The 12,668-nt window shown below is 34.1% G+C and overlaps 1 long non-coding RNA gene across 1 annotated transcript; it reads left to right on the top strand.

The window, feature by feature from the left end:
- Positions 1 to 3,724: 3,724 nt before the first annotated feature.
- Positions 3,725 to 12,096, top strand: LOC136027476 (uncharacterized). The gene is made up of 3 exons (XR_010617607.1): positions 3,725 to 3,884; positions 7,099 to 7,220; positions 10,512 to 12,096. It is a non-coding gene; the product is annotated as an uncharacterized LOC136027476 (long non-coding RNA).
- Positions 12,097 to 12,668: the final 572 nt, after the last annotated feature.

Genomic DNA, 12,668 nt, shown 5'->3' with positions numbered 1-12,668 from the left:
GAAGAGGAGAAGAAAATATTGCATTTCGATGTATATGGTTTTACACATATTTATATGAATTGTTATACATATAAAAAGAATCAAAGAATTTGCGGAAGCTGCTCGTCGAGACATCACAGTTTTTACAAGACGAGCAACAGCTATACTACTTCAAACATTTTATTGGCATTTCATATCAATAAACAAAATAGCATCCGTTCAATCTGTCTCTCCATGCTTTGTTAGATTTTAAATTTGAGATAATTCGACCTTGATTAAGTTAATTAGTAGTTTCAGCATTTTTGAAGAAGTTCTATATTTCTTTTTCTCAGTTACAGATATAGCCGGAATTTGGAGCTTTTGTTATCGAAATAGTATTTTGTCTTATCTTGACGACCTTCGTAGTCCAAATAACTGCTCGTTAGTCAATTTTTTCCCTCTTGTACAATACCAAATAAAAAGAAATCCCAACGGGAAATTCTTCTCTTCAAAAATCCCTCTTCAGAAAATTCCCCCTTCCGTAAAATGTATGGATACTTCCCAATAACAAGTACTATATTTGAACAATAGGCAAATTCCATAATTTGAGCCCTTTCCTCAGGGACTTTGGGGGATCATGTCATCCCCAAAGACATGGTTATTGGACCTTTTGACTTTACTGAACAAAATGGCTATCTCAAAATACTGATAGGTCGCGAAAGGGGTGTTTGATCGGCTGAGTTTGGGGAAAACGGGGTGTTGTAAGGAAACTAGTTGCCCTCCAATTATTTTGGGGACTTAAAAACTGCACTAGAACTTTTAATTTCCTTCAAGAGAGCCCTATCCCAATATTCTAGAAACATTTGTTCGATAGGATCACCCATGGGGAGACAAAAAAAACTAATAAACATGCATCCGTGATCTTTCTTCTGGCAAAAAATACTACATTTCTCATTTTTGCAGACAGAAACTTGATACATCTACAATTCGGTTTTCTGATAAGCTGAATCTGATAAAGCGATTTTCAATAAGATTCTGCGACTTTTGAGGGAGATTTCCACTTTTTTCGAAAATGAAGAAAACATTCTCAGACTCGTAACTTTTTGTGAGTAACATTAAACTTAATGCATCTTATATACTTGGAATCAGCATAAAAAGCTAATTCCTTTGATATATCTAACGTTATCAAATTTACTTTTTTTTAGTTTTGGTTACTATTGAGACGAGTCGCTCCTTACTTACTGTTCGTTACCACGAAATAATTGGATAGGCATTACAAAACTAAGTGTGACGGCTTTTAAAGACCATTCAAATAATTAGTTAGCTACTGATAAGTTTTAATGTGTATTCTACCATGCTGGAAAAAATACACAATTGTGTAAAATGTTCTATTGTCCAATCAAACAGTTCGTGGTAACGAACTGTAGTAAGGAGTGACCCGGCTCAATAGTAACCGAAACTCTAAAAGACGAAATTTTGATACCGATAGTTACATCAAAAGAACCGTATTTTTATGCTGATTTTAAATATATAAGTTTCATCAAGATTGGTCTTACTTGTCAAAAGTTACGAGCCTGAGAATGTTTGCCTTTTTTAGAAAATAGGAGAAAAACATCCCCTAAAAGTCATAGAATCTTAACGAAAATCACACCATCAGATTCAGCACATCAGAGAACCCTACTGTAGAAGCTTTAATCCCCTATCTACAAATATGCGGAATTTTGTATTTTTTGCCAGAAGACAGATCACACATGCGTGTTTATTTGTTGTTTTTTTTCCCCAGGGGTGATCGGATCAGATGGGTTGTCCCCTCCTCATAGCCCCTCTCTTTTCGCTAAAGTTCGACTCTTTGTCACAACTCTACTTTTCAAAACAATAAGAAAACTTTAGCGTATAGAGCGAGGCGTTCAGGAGGGGACAACCCCTTTCATATACGGAATAATTTCTGTTCGTTTTAAGTTTTAATTAAGTATTTACTTTCATTAAAAAAAATTATTTTTAATTTAATTTCTGAATGTTTTTGAATTAATGCATGGTTTGATTTTGGCTTAGTGCACATAAATAATTAAACCAAAATTTGTATATTAATTTTTTTTTGCTAAATGACTTTCTAGTAGTTTTGATCGGATGATTTTGATGAAAAAGGGGTGGGGGAGGAGGCCTAGTTGCTCTCCAATTTTTGGTTACTTAAAAATCCAACTAGATTTTTTTTACGAATGTTTTTGTTAGTAATAAACATACGTGCCTTCTATATTACGAATTAACTTACGTAACGAACTCCTATATTTATTTATTTTTATTACGTATATGAGGGGGTTCGCTCTCTCGTCAATACCTCGCTCTTTACACTAAAGTTTGAATTTGTACCAAATCTTTAAGAATGGCCCCTGAATCACAAAGGCAGTAGAATAGATAGTTGAAATTACTAAAAATACTTTAGCATAAAGAGCAAGGTTTTGTGGAGGAGACGAACTCGCTTATATACGTAATATTTTCTGTTCGTTTTAAGTTTTAATGCTGCTCAATACTTCCAGTTGAAAAAAAAATTATTTATTTTCTCATTGTTTTTTTTTAATAATGCTAGAAATCCTGCGCCCCCTTCATGGAAATTCTCTTCCCTCATGATAAATTCATCCGTGGGAAGAACCTCCCATGTAACCCCCTCCCCACGACCTACCCACACCCAAACGCGAAAAAGCCCCCCTGAAAATATCTCTACACTTCATAATAACCATTACTATGTGTAAACAATGGTCAAAGTTTGTAATTTGCAGCCCCTCTCCCGGGGACTGTGGGAGATTAAGTCGTCCCCAAAGCCATAAGTTATTATGTTTTCGACTAAGCTGAACAGAACGGCTATTTCAAAATTTTGATTCGGTGACTTTAGGGGGAAATGTGCGTGGGAGGGGCCCTATGTGCCCTCCAAATTTTTTGGTCACTTAAAAAGGAAATTAGAACCTTTAATTCCGTTAGAATGAGCCTTCTCGCGACATTCCAGTACCACTGGGTCGATACGATCATCCCTGGAAAAAGCAAAAAAAAACAAAAAAAACAACAAATAAACACGCATCCGTGATCTGTCTTCTGGCAAAAAATGCGAAATTCCACATTTTTGTAGATAGGAGCTTGAAACTACTACAATAAGGTTCTCTAATACGCTGAATCTGATGGCGTAATTTTCGTTAAGATTGTATGAATTTTGAGGGTGTTTCCCCCTATTTTCTAAAACAAGGCAAATTTTCTCAGGCTCGTAACTTTTGATAAATATAACTGATCTTGATGAAACTTATATATATAAAATCAGCATCAAAATGCGATTCGTTTGTTACAACTATTGGTATCAAAATTCCATTTTTTAGAGTTTCGGTTACTATTGAGCCGAATCGCTCCTTACTCCAGTTTGTTACCACGAACTGTTTGATTAATATAATTTTAGCTAACACATTTTGAATACAGACATTTTGAATTCTTATTTCCGAAAATTTTGACATAGCAATGATAGATAAATGCAATAGCAGGTAAAAAGGCGGCGCTATATGGTTTCTATTTTTGACATACGCTTAAGGAACAACGTAATTTGCTAAAAAAAAATCCAATAACGTTTGCCGTTACAAAGATAAACCAATAGAAATAAAGCACATTTTTGACTCAGAAGTATAGGGCAATAGCCTATTATCTCTTTTACTATTCTGCAATTTTAAACGTTAAATAGACAGCATTGGTATTTTCTGTTCTGGAATCCAAGTTCTTTTATTTCTAGGTTATTTGATAATTTTCGTGATATCCGTCAGAATAAAGGTGGAATTCTTAAGGCGTCTGTGGAATACATTCGAAGACTCAGGCAGGATCAAGACAAATTGAGGCAATCTGAACTACGGCAGAAGCAGTTGGAAGCTCAAAATCAAAAACTTTTGCTTAGAATTCAAGTAAGTAAAATTAAAAATAAAATTTAATTTAATTTAATAAATTATTATTTATTAATTATTTATTAATTAATTAATTAAATATTAATTAAATTAAATTAAAATGGACCAGATTAGTCTCATCAAACTTCTCAAAAAAGATTTTTTTCAATTTTCGGAGGCCTATTATGTTTAATTGTAATCTGCTTAAAATCCACTTATGTCACTACTTATTAATGTCACTTAATTAATGTCACTTGGAAATTATGTCACTTAATGTTACCAAAAATGCACAAGCCACTGGTGATTATCTCCATGGAAGTTTGCAATATATTTTTTTGAACCAAATTGTCAAAATCTATCATATTTTACAATATTTGGATTTTCTTTTGTTTGGAGTCGAGTCATCGCCTAAGCAAAAAAATCCAAGTACAAATTTCCCCTTGATTTATATACATCTTCCCTCTTCAAAAAGAAAATTTTTAGCAATCTGAGACTTGAGAATAGAGAATTATGCTATGATTTATCACCTATTCGCTTTTTTTCCTGTCTTTGTTCCAGACTCTAATATTTGTCTTTTTGGATTCCGACGCTGTCTCGAAAGGCAGAGATAACGAGAAAATATTCAACTTGTCAAAAATATGCCAAACAGATTGCTGTGTTATATTGAAATTAAATAAAAAAGAAATTTCTAACTGCAAGTAAGGAACGACATTAAAACTTAAAACGAACAGAAATTATTCCGTATATGAAAGGAGTTGTCCCTTCCTCAACGCTTCGCTCTTTACGCTAAAGTTTGACTCTTTCTCACAACTCTACTTTTTAAAACAATAAAAAAAAATTATTTATTTATTTTCTCATTGTTCTTTGTTCCAGACTCTAATATTTATCTTTTTGGATTCCGACGCTGTCTCGAAAGGCAGAGATACCGAGAAAATATTCAAGTTGTCAAAAATATGCCAAACAGATTGCAGTCCTATATTGTAATTAAATAAAAAACAAGTTTTTCTAACTGCAAGTAAGGAACGACATTAAAACTTAAAACGAACAGAAATTATTCCGTATATGAAAGGGGTTTTCCCCTCCTCAACGCCTTGCTTTTTAAAACAATAAAAAAAATTACATTTATTTATTTTCTCATTGTTCTTTGTTCCAGACTCTAATATTTGTCTTTTTGAATTCCGAAGCTGTCTCGAAAGGCAGAGATAACGTGAAAATATTCAAGTTTATTATAAAATATTTCAACTTTAGCGTAAAGAGCGAGGCGTTGAGGAGGGGACAACCCCTTTCATGTACGGAACAATTTCTGTTCGTTTTAAGTTTTAATGTCGTTCCTTACTTGCAGTTAAAAAAACTTGTTTTTTATTTAATTTCTGAACGTTTTTGAATTAATGCATGTTTTGATTTTGGCTCACCTTACATGATAAATTAAAACGAAATTTGCATATTAATTTTTTTTGCTAAATGACTTTCTCATAGTTTTGATTGGACGATTTTGATAAAAAAAAATGGGGTGGGGGAGGAGGCCTAGTTACCCTCCAATTTTTAGTTACTTAAAAGTGCAACTAGTTTTTTTTACGAACATTTTTGTTTGTAATAAACATGCGGACCCTACGAATTAAACTATGTAACGAACTTCTATATTTGTGTGTTTTTATTACGTATATGAGGGTTTTCGCCTCCTCGTCAATACCTCGCTCTTTACACTATAGCTTTAATTTTGTCCCAAACCCTAAAGAATGACCCCTGAATCACAAAGGCCGTAAAATAAATAGTTGAAATTACTAAAAATGCTTTAGTGTAAAGAGCAATGTATTGTGGAGGAGACGAACCCCCTTATATACGTAATATTTTATGTTCGTTTTAAGTTTTAATGCTGCTCACTACTTCCAGTTGAAAAAAAAATTATTTATTTTCTTGTCATTTTTTTTAAACAATGCTAGAAAATCATGCGCCCCCTTCATGGAAATTCTCTTCCCTCGTGATAAATTCCTTCATGGAAAGATCCTCCCACGTAACCCCCTCTAAAAGAATATTAGGCTTCAGAGAGATTGGCTATAGTTATTCAGAAGGCAGTATGTATACTATTTCAAGGATAATACAAAACAAAGGAATCTAGATTTGTTTACCCACCTTTTCACCATAAAATTTCAGCTATTATTCAAAATATCAGTAATAGTTTTCCTGTAGAGCCTTTCACCAAGATTATTCCTAGTACAGTCAAGAGAAAGATTTTAAAATATTAAAACAAATTGAAATATGGTCTTAGGTTCCATTTTAATAATTTATTTCATTAATTTATTAAGCTAAATTCCTATTCTACCTAAAGCGTATTCGGATTAAAAATAGAGCACAAGGTAGTAAGTGATACAGGGATTTTATTTGTCCATCTAATAAGTGAAATTTTTTGCCGAGAAGGAAAAATACATATTTGAGAAAGATTTAGTCTTCAAGGTCGTTTTACCCTCCCCCTCCCCCTATCTTCCTTCTTTAAAACATGGATAGCTACAAAATAATGCTTTTGAAAGTCTGTACCACAATTGGATTACAATCAGGCTATTTGGGAAAACTCAGCTTTACTGTACTATCCAGTAATATAATTATAAAGTAATATAATATAATATAAATATAATATAATATAATATATTATAAAAATAATATAAATCCAGTAATAAAATTATTGTCAAAATGAAGTTCGGCCTTGTTTCTCTGACACTGTTTATATTTGTTTTTGATTCTTCAATTGTACTTAAGTGGTAGTATTAAAACTATAAGACACTTGGATGTTCACGTTATTCTAGGGTCATATTAGTAATGTCTATTTGAAGTCTTTGTTATTTCTTAAAACTCGATCGGCTTCTAATTTTTGAATCTGCTGCTACTTCTCTGTAATATGGTATATATTTATTTTGTTTAGCAACTAGAACGACAAGATGTACTGTAGGGTCTCCCTGTAACAGGGCGCTTGCCTGACGTGAAGTGGTGGCATAATTAAACATCCTCTAATGTAAACTGAGTTCTGCTTCTAATTTTGGAATCTACGGTAATTTCTCGGTAATCTACTATGTTTTTATTTCATTAAGCAGCTAGAACGACAATCTCTATTGTAAGGTCAACTTGAGACTGGGTGCTTGAATGACATTAATTAAACATACTCTAATGGAAACTGACATCTACTTCTAATTTTTTTATCTCCCGCAATTTCTCCGTAATCTAGTATATTTTTTATTTCATAAAGGGACTAGAACGGCAAGCTCGCCTGCATGGTCTGCCTGTGATAGGGATGACCAGCCACTACTCCAGTCCATGCCATCAGAAGATGTTAAAAATGAACAAGACGAGGACTTTATTACAAAAACGGTAAGATGATATATTACTTATTCTTTGTTTGCTTCTTGAAAAAAAAATGGAAAAGGGATGATAACTGCATTTTTGAGTGTTGAAGCCAAAATTCCAAAAGGGTCCTAGCTATAATTGAAACTACAAGCCCCACATACATGTGGGCTACCCAGTTGAATTTGAAAATTAAAAAGGCATGCCCGAGATAATTTCACACCTGGCCAAAGGTCTCAAGTACTATCTAACACAAAAAAAGAAGCTAAAAGTTTAAATTAAATGTTTCGTTGAAAAATATTAAACATTATGCAATGCACTCTTAACTTTAAGACTGTGGCTGGATGTCCCTTAAAACTAAGGATTAATATCGAGATTGGGTCTTTACTTTCTTCTAAGGACTGAAAATCCAATTCCACATATTTCCAGGCTTTTGAAGCATTAACTTCTCCGGGGTTGGTCTAGCCTACGAATAGGGAACAAGTAGAGATTACTGGAATGTGTATTTGGCAACACAACCGTACAGAATAAAACTGAAAAAATTATGCATTAGTTTAGAATATTTTTTTAGGTAATGTTAGATGTCACCTATGAAGCCTGTGTTTTAAAATGCAGTATTTGCATAATTTCTTGGCCCTTGCCTCTAGGGCTACAAGTAATAATCATATTACTCTTGGATATATATAGGATGCCCAGGGACTCAGAGCGCAGAAATAGAAGCTGGATGCCCTATGATCCTTTTTTCATTAAAAAAAAGCACCAGAACCTAGAATTTGTGATTGTATGAGCCCCCAACTTTCCACTGCCATACATTCTATATAATACAATGAAAAAGAAATAATGCATAAAGGACACATTGTTCTTTACTTAACGTACGGTAAAGTTTCTGTAAAGATGTTTCTAAAAGTTGGCAGGTGATAAACTCTGTCCTTAGGCCCTCCTTCCAGTCTCCTTCAGTCCATTCATGCGTGGCTGGTGATGGTAAACATATTAAGGGTAAACTCGATGTTTAAGCATTTACTTCATATTTTGCGAATATCATAGGCAGCGCAATAGTGTTGCCTAAGTAAAGAACGATATTGGCACAATGTAATATATTTTTTTTTGTTTTGACCAGGGCACCGTATTGAAGGAGTTGTCGTACAAACTTCAAAAAGGGCCTATTCGATTGGAAATTGAAAGGGCTAATGCACTTTTTAATTGCCACACGTAATTGCTGGGAAACTTATCCCCCTCCCACGCTAACCATTTCCCCAAACACATTCTATCAAAATTTTGAGATAGCCATTTTGTCCAGCATAGTTGAAAGATCCGGAAATCCGGACCCCCCCCCCCAACTCTCTCAGCGCAAGGGTTGTAAGCTATGCCCTAAGGGAATATAAGGTTTTTATAGAAGGTGCTGTTGTAGAAACTTCAAAAGGGCTCATTATACTGGAAATTGAGAGTTCTAGTGCCTTTTTTAATAGTCGAAAGTGATTTGAGGGTAATTAACCCCCTCCCACGCCCATTATTTCCCCAAAACACATCCAGTCAAAATTTTGCCATTTTTTAAAACGTATTTGAAAGGTTTAGAAATTATTTCTCTGAGTATGACCCCCCCCCCCACAGTCCTCATGGGCAAAGGTTGTAATCTATGCCCTGGGGACATATAAGGTTCTTCTAGAAAGTGTTGGCGTAGATATTTCAAAAGGGCTTATTTGATTGGAATTTGAGAGAGCTAGTGCCCTTATTAATAGTCGAAGGTGGTGAATGCCCCCTCCCTCCTCCCTCCTCACGTCCATTATATCCCCAAACACTTCTGATTAACATTTTGATATAGCCATTTTGTTTAACGTAGTTGAAAGGTCTGGAAATTATGTCTTTGAGGATCAATCCCTCAACAGCTCTCAGGAAAAGGGTTGTAAGTTATGCCCTCAGGACCTATAAGGTTTTTATAGAAAGTACTGTCATAGAAACTTCAAAAAGGACTCATTCGTCTGGAAATTGAAAAGGCTAGTGTCCTTTTCAATAGTCGGAAAGTGATTGGAGAGCAACATTTCCCCCTCCCACGCCAAAAATTTCCCCTAACACATCAAATCAAAACTTCGAGATTAAAATTATGTCTTTATGTCTTATGAGATCAAATATAATCAAAAATTATAACTTTGAGGATGACATCCCTCAGAGTCATCAAGGGCAAAGGTTGTAATTTGTGCCCGGGTGCATATAAGGCTTTTATAGAAAATGTTGTCGTAGAAATTACAAAAAGGGCTTATTTGATTATAAATTGAGAGTTCTAGTGCCCTTATTAATAGTCGAAGGTAATCAGAGGGCTAATGCCCCCCTCCCCACACTTATTATTTCCCCAAACACTTTCGATCAAAATTTTGTAATAGCCATTTTGTTTAACGTAGTTAAAAGGTCTAGAAATTATGTCTTTGAGGATGACATTCCCCCTCCCCACAGCCCTCAGGACAAGGACTGTAAATTATGCCCATAGTTATATAAACCTTATAAGGTTTTTATTGAAAACGTTGTCGTAGAAACTTCAAAAAGGGCTCGTTCGATTGGAAATTGAAAGCGCTAGTGGCCTTTTCAATAATCGAAATTAATTAAAAAACTTGAGTTTTTTTTAATTAATTCATGAAAAGACCACTTCATCTACTAATTATTCTCTGTTGCTAGCTGATTTCAGGTCTTATTATGGGCCAGCTTGTGTTAAGTCAAGCAAAACTCGTTAATATACAATTTTTTTCAACAAAGCGATTAAATATTAAGTCGTGTGAACAGAGGTTAAATTTCAAATGGGAAACGTATACATCAACTCTGGTTCCCTCTCTCTCTCTCTCTCTATTTCCATTTTTCTCTCTTTCTCTCTCTGTCTCTCTTTCAATTTCTCTCCGTAGCTTGAAATCATAAAAAAAAACTTATTGTGAAATTTTCGGCTATTCTGTTGCTATACTACTATACGTTTTGTTGCTTAATCTACAACGAATGTTTAACATCCTTCCAAAATATTACTCCAGGACTCGTTCCAAAAGCCAATTATTGCCGAAAAATGAACCCTTTATTTCCATAATTTTGCTTCAGAACTAATCCAGCAACAGATTTTCATCCACATTTAGTATGATAACTACAAAAGGGGAGTAACCGGACAAATAGCTGCTGAATACTCCAGATGGAACTTTGGTTGTTTGAATAGCATTCTTCTTTAACTTTGATAACCCTGCCATTTCTCTGAACTGTTTCTTTAAATAAAAAAATTCTAAGCAATTTTTCTTTTAATTCATGCAATTCTTCTAATTCTATTCAATTTTTGACAGTTTAGTTTGTTTTCAGCTTTTCGACCCTTCGTCTGGATTGGGGGATTTCATATCAACGTTTGGTGCCTTAGATGCGTTAATAGATGGTGACATAGCCACATCAGGTGATCCGATGCTGTGCTCCCACTCACCGTCCACTGTGCCTCACCCCCTAACAAGCCCTTCTTCCCACGCTAGTCATACTGAAGTACTAAGCCCCGATATTATGGATTTGAACTCGTGACGGACCTTAGTGTTTTAATGTATCTAGGTGAAGTTATTGTTTTACACGAGGCTTTCTAGTGTTTTTCTTTTTTTGGACTCAAGTCAAGCGGTTTAGTCAATTTTACATTTTAAATTGGATGTTTCGTTCTTTTGTGCTTATGCTAGATAAATTCACATCCATGTCACAGGAGTTTGAAGTCACAAATATTTTCGCATCAATTTTGCCAGTATTTGTAACTCATGTCGTCCACTTGCGAAAAATTCTGCAGCACATGTCGAAATGCAGTTGCAAATTTTGTTTTGGATTCAACCTGTTCCTTTCTACTTCTAAAAAGATTTTGTTGCCCCTTCTACCTCCCCGTAGTCATGTGATATTCCCTTTAACAAACATTTATGTCCCGTGCCCCTCTGGCAGGGCCCACGGACCTATATCTCCATTCCAACTCCATTAGATAAAGTAGCAAACACTGCCATTACCATCAAATCAATCGTGTCATTTCAGAATAAGCATTCTTAAATACTAATGACTGCTATGACAATTTACCATTATAAACTGTATATTTTGGCTGCCTGCCACCATTAGGATTTATTTTCTACCGAAAATTACAAGTTTCTATAGGCACATAAATCAGGTGAACCTGTAATTTACCCCCCCCCCCCCTTGACACAAATCAGTTAAAGTAGGATAATTTTTCATTTCGAAAAAGAAAATTACTCGATATTGGTGACTCGTAATATAGTCAGATAAGTCACGAATAAGAGTTTTCATAAACTAATTCACTGGTAAATTTCTGTTTAATTTTCAAAATTGTATATTTGGGTACCTTGCGGTTTTCAGAAAGAAATTGTGATAAATCTTAATGTATCTTTGTACTTTCATTGTGATACACATTACTAACTACTAATGCATTATTATTTAAATAGCGACGAAGACCACACTGCCTTTCCATAACAAACAAATACAACGTAGAAACAATAGGGAAAGTTTTTTCAAGACAATGGAAATTATTTATGTAGATATTTCGGCCCTATGTCCAAGGGCCGTCTTCAGCACAATACAATACTATATATATATATAAAAGAACTTACATCAAATTGTGAGAATTAAAACTGAATATAAAAACACTTATTAAAACAATTTTTTTTTTTAAAAATATAGCCCTAGCATCCTTACTTCAGCGAAGTTCAACCAGGACTGGCGAAAAGAATGAAATGAAGAAATATAAGCTCATTCAAACTAAAGAGAATAAAATGATTAGATGCAATTTCTTAAAGCTAATCTTGCTTGTTTAGCAGCCTGTCTCAAAGGCCTTTTCGTAGTTGGTTCAGTACTATTATAAATTGGTTTAGTAAAATATTTTGTTAGATCATTTTTAATTAAATTTGAGTATAAAGAATTTAATGAGTATTCCCCCAAGTCCCTGTTCAAAGAAATATTTTTATTTATTTTGAGATTAATTTCAATTGATTCTCGAACCACCTGTTTTATTCCCAAATCATTACTAATGAGTGAAGAGTTTTCAAAAAGTATCATGTGGGACGGATTATTAAATATATGCCAACCTAGAGCAGAATCAAAGGAATTGTTGGAACCATTTGAAATTAAGGCCTTGTCTATGTCATTTTTATGCTGTTGTAACCTTTTGTCTAGATTCTGATGGGTCCTGCCGACATAGTATTTTCCGCAATCACAGGGTATTTGATAGACCCCTCTTTGGCGAGTAACTGGGGTCTTATCTTTACCCGAATTTAAGAAATTGATGATTTTAAAATTATTAGTAAAAACTACGTACAGATTATTTTTTTGTGCAAATATTTTTTAATTTTGTTGTAATCTTTGGGATATACGGAAGATAGACAATATTTGAGGGCTTATCAATAGCCTCACATTGTGAAGTATCTTCTTCGATTTTACAAGAATGTCTTTTTATTCTACGGCTAATTATTTTATTTACAAAAGGAATGGGGT

This window comes from Artemia franciscana, chromosome 5 (genome assembly GCF_032884065.1).
Source record: "Artemia franciscana chromosome 5, ASM3288406v1, whole genome shotgun sequence".
In the NCBI taxonomy this organism is placed as follows: Eukaryota; Metazoa; Arthropoda; class Branchiopoda; order Anostraca; family Artemiidae; genus Artemia; species Artemia franciscana.
This window is presented reverse-complemented; position numbering and strand designations above follow the sequence as displayed.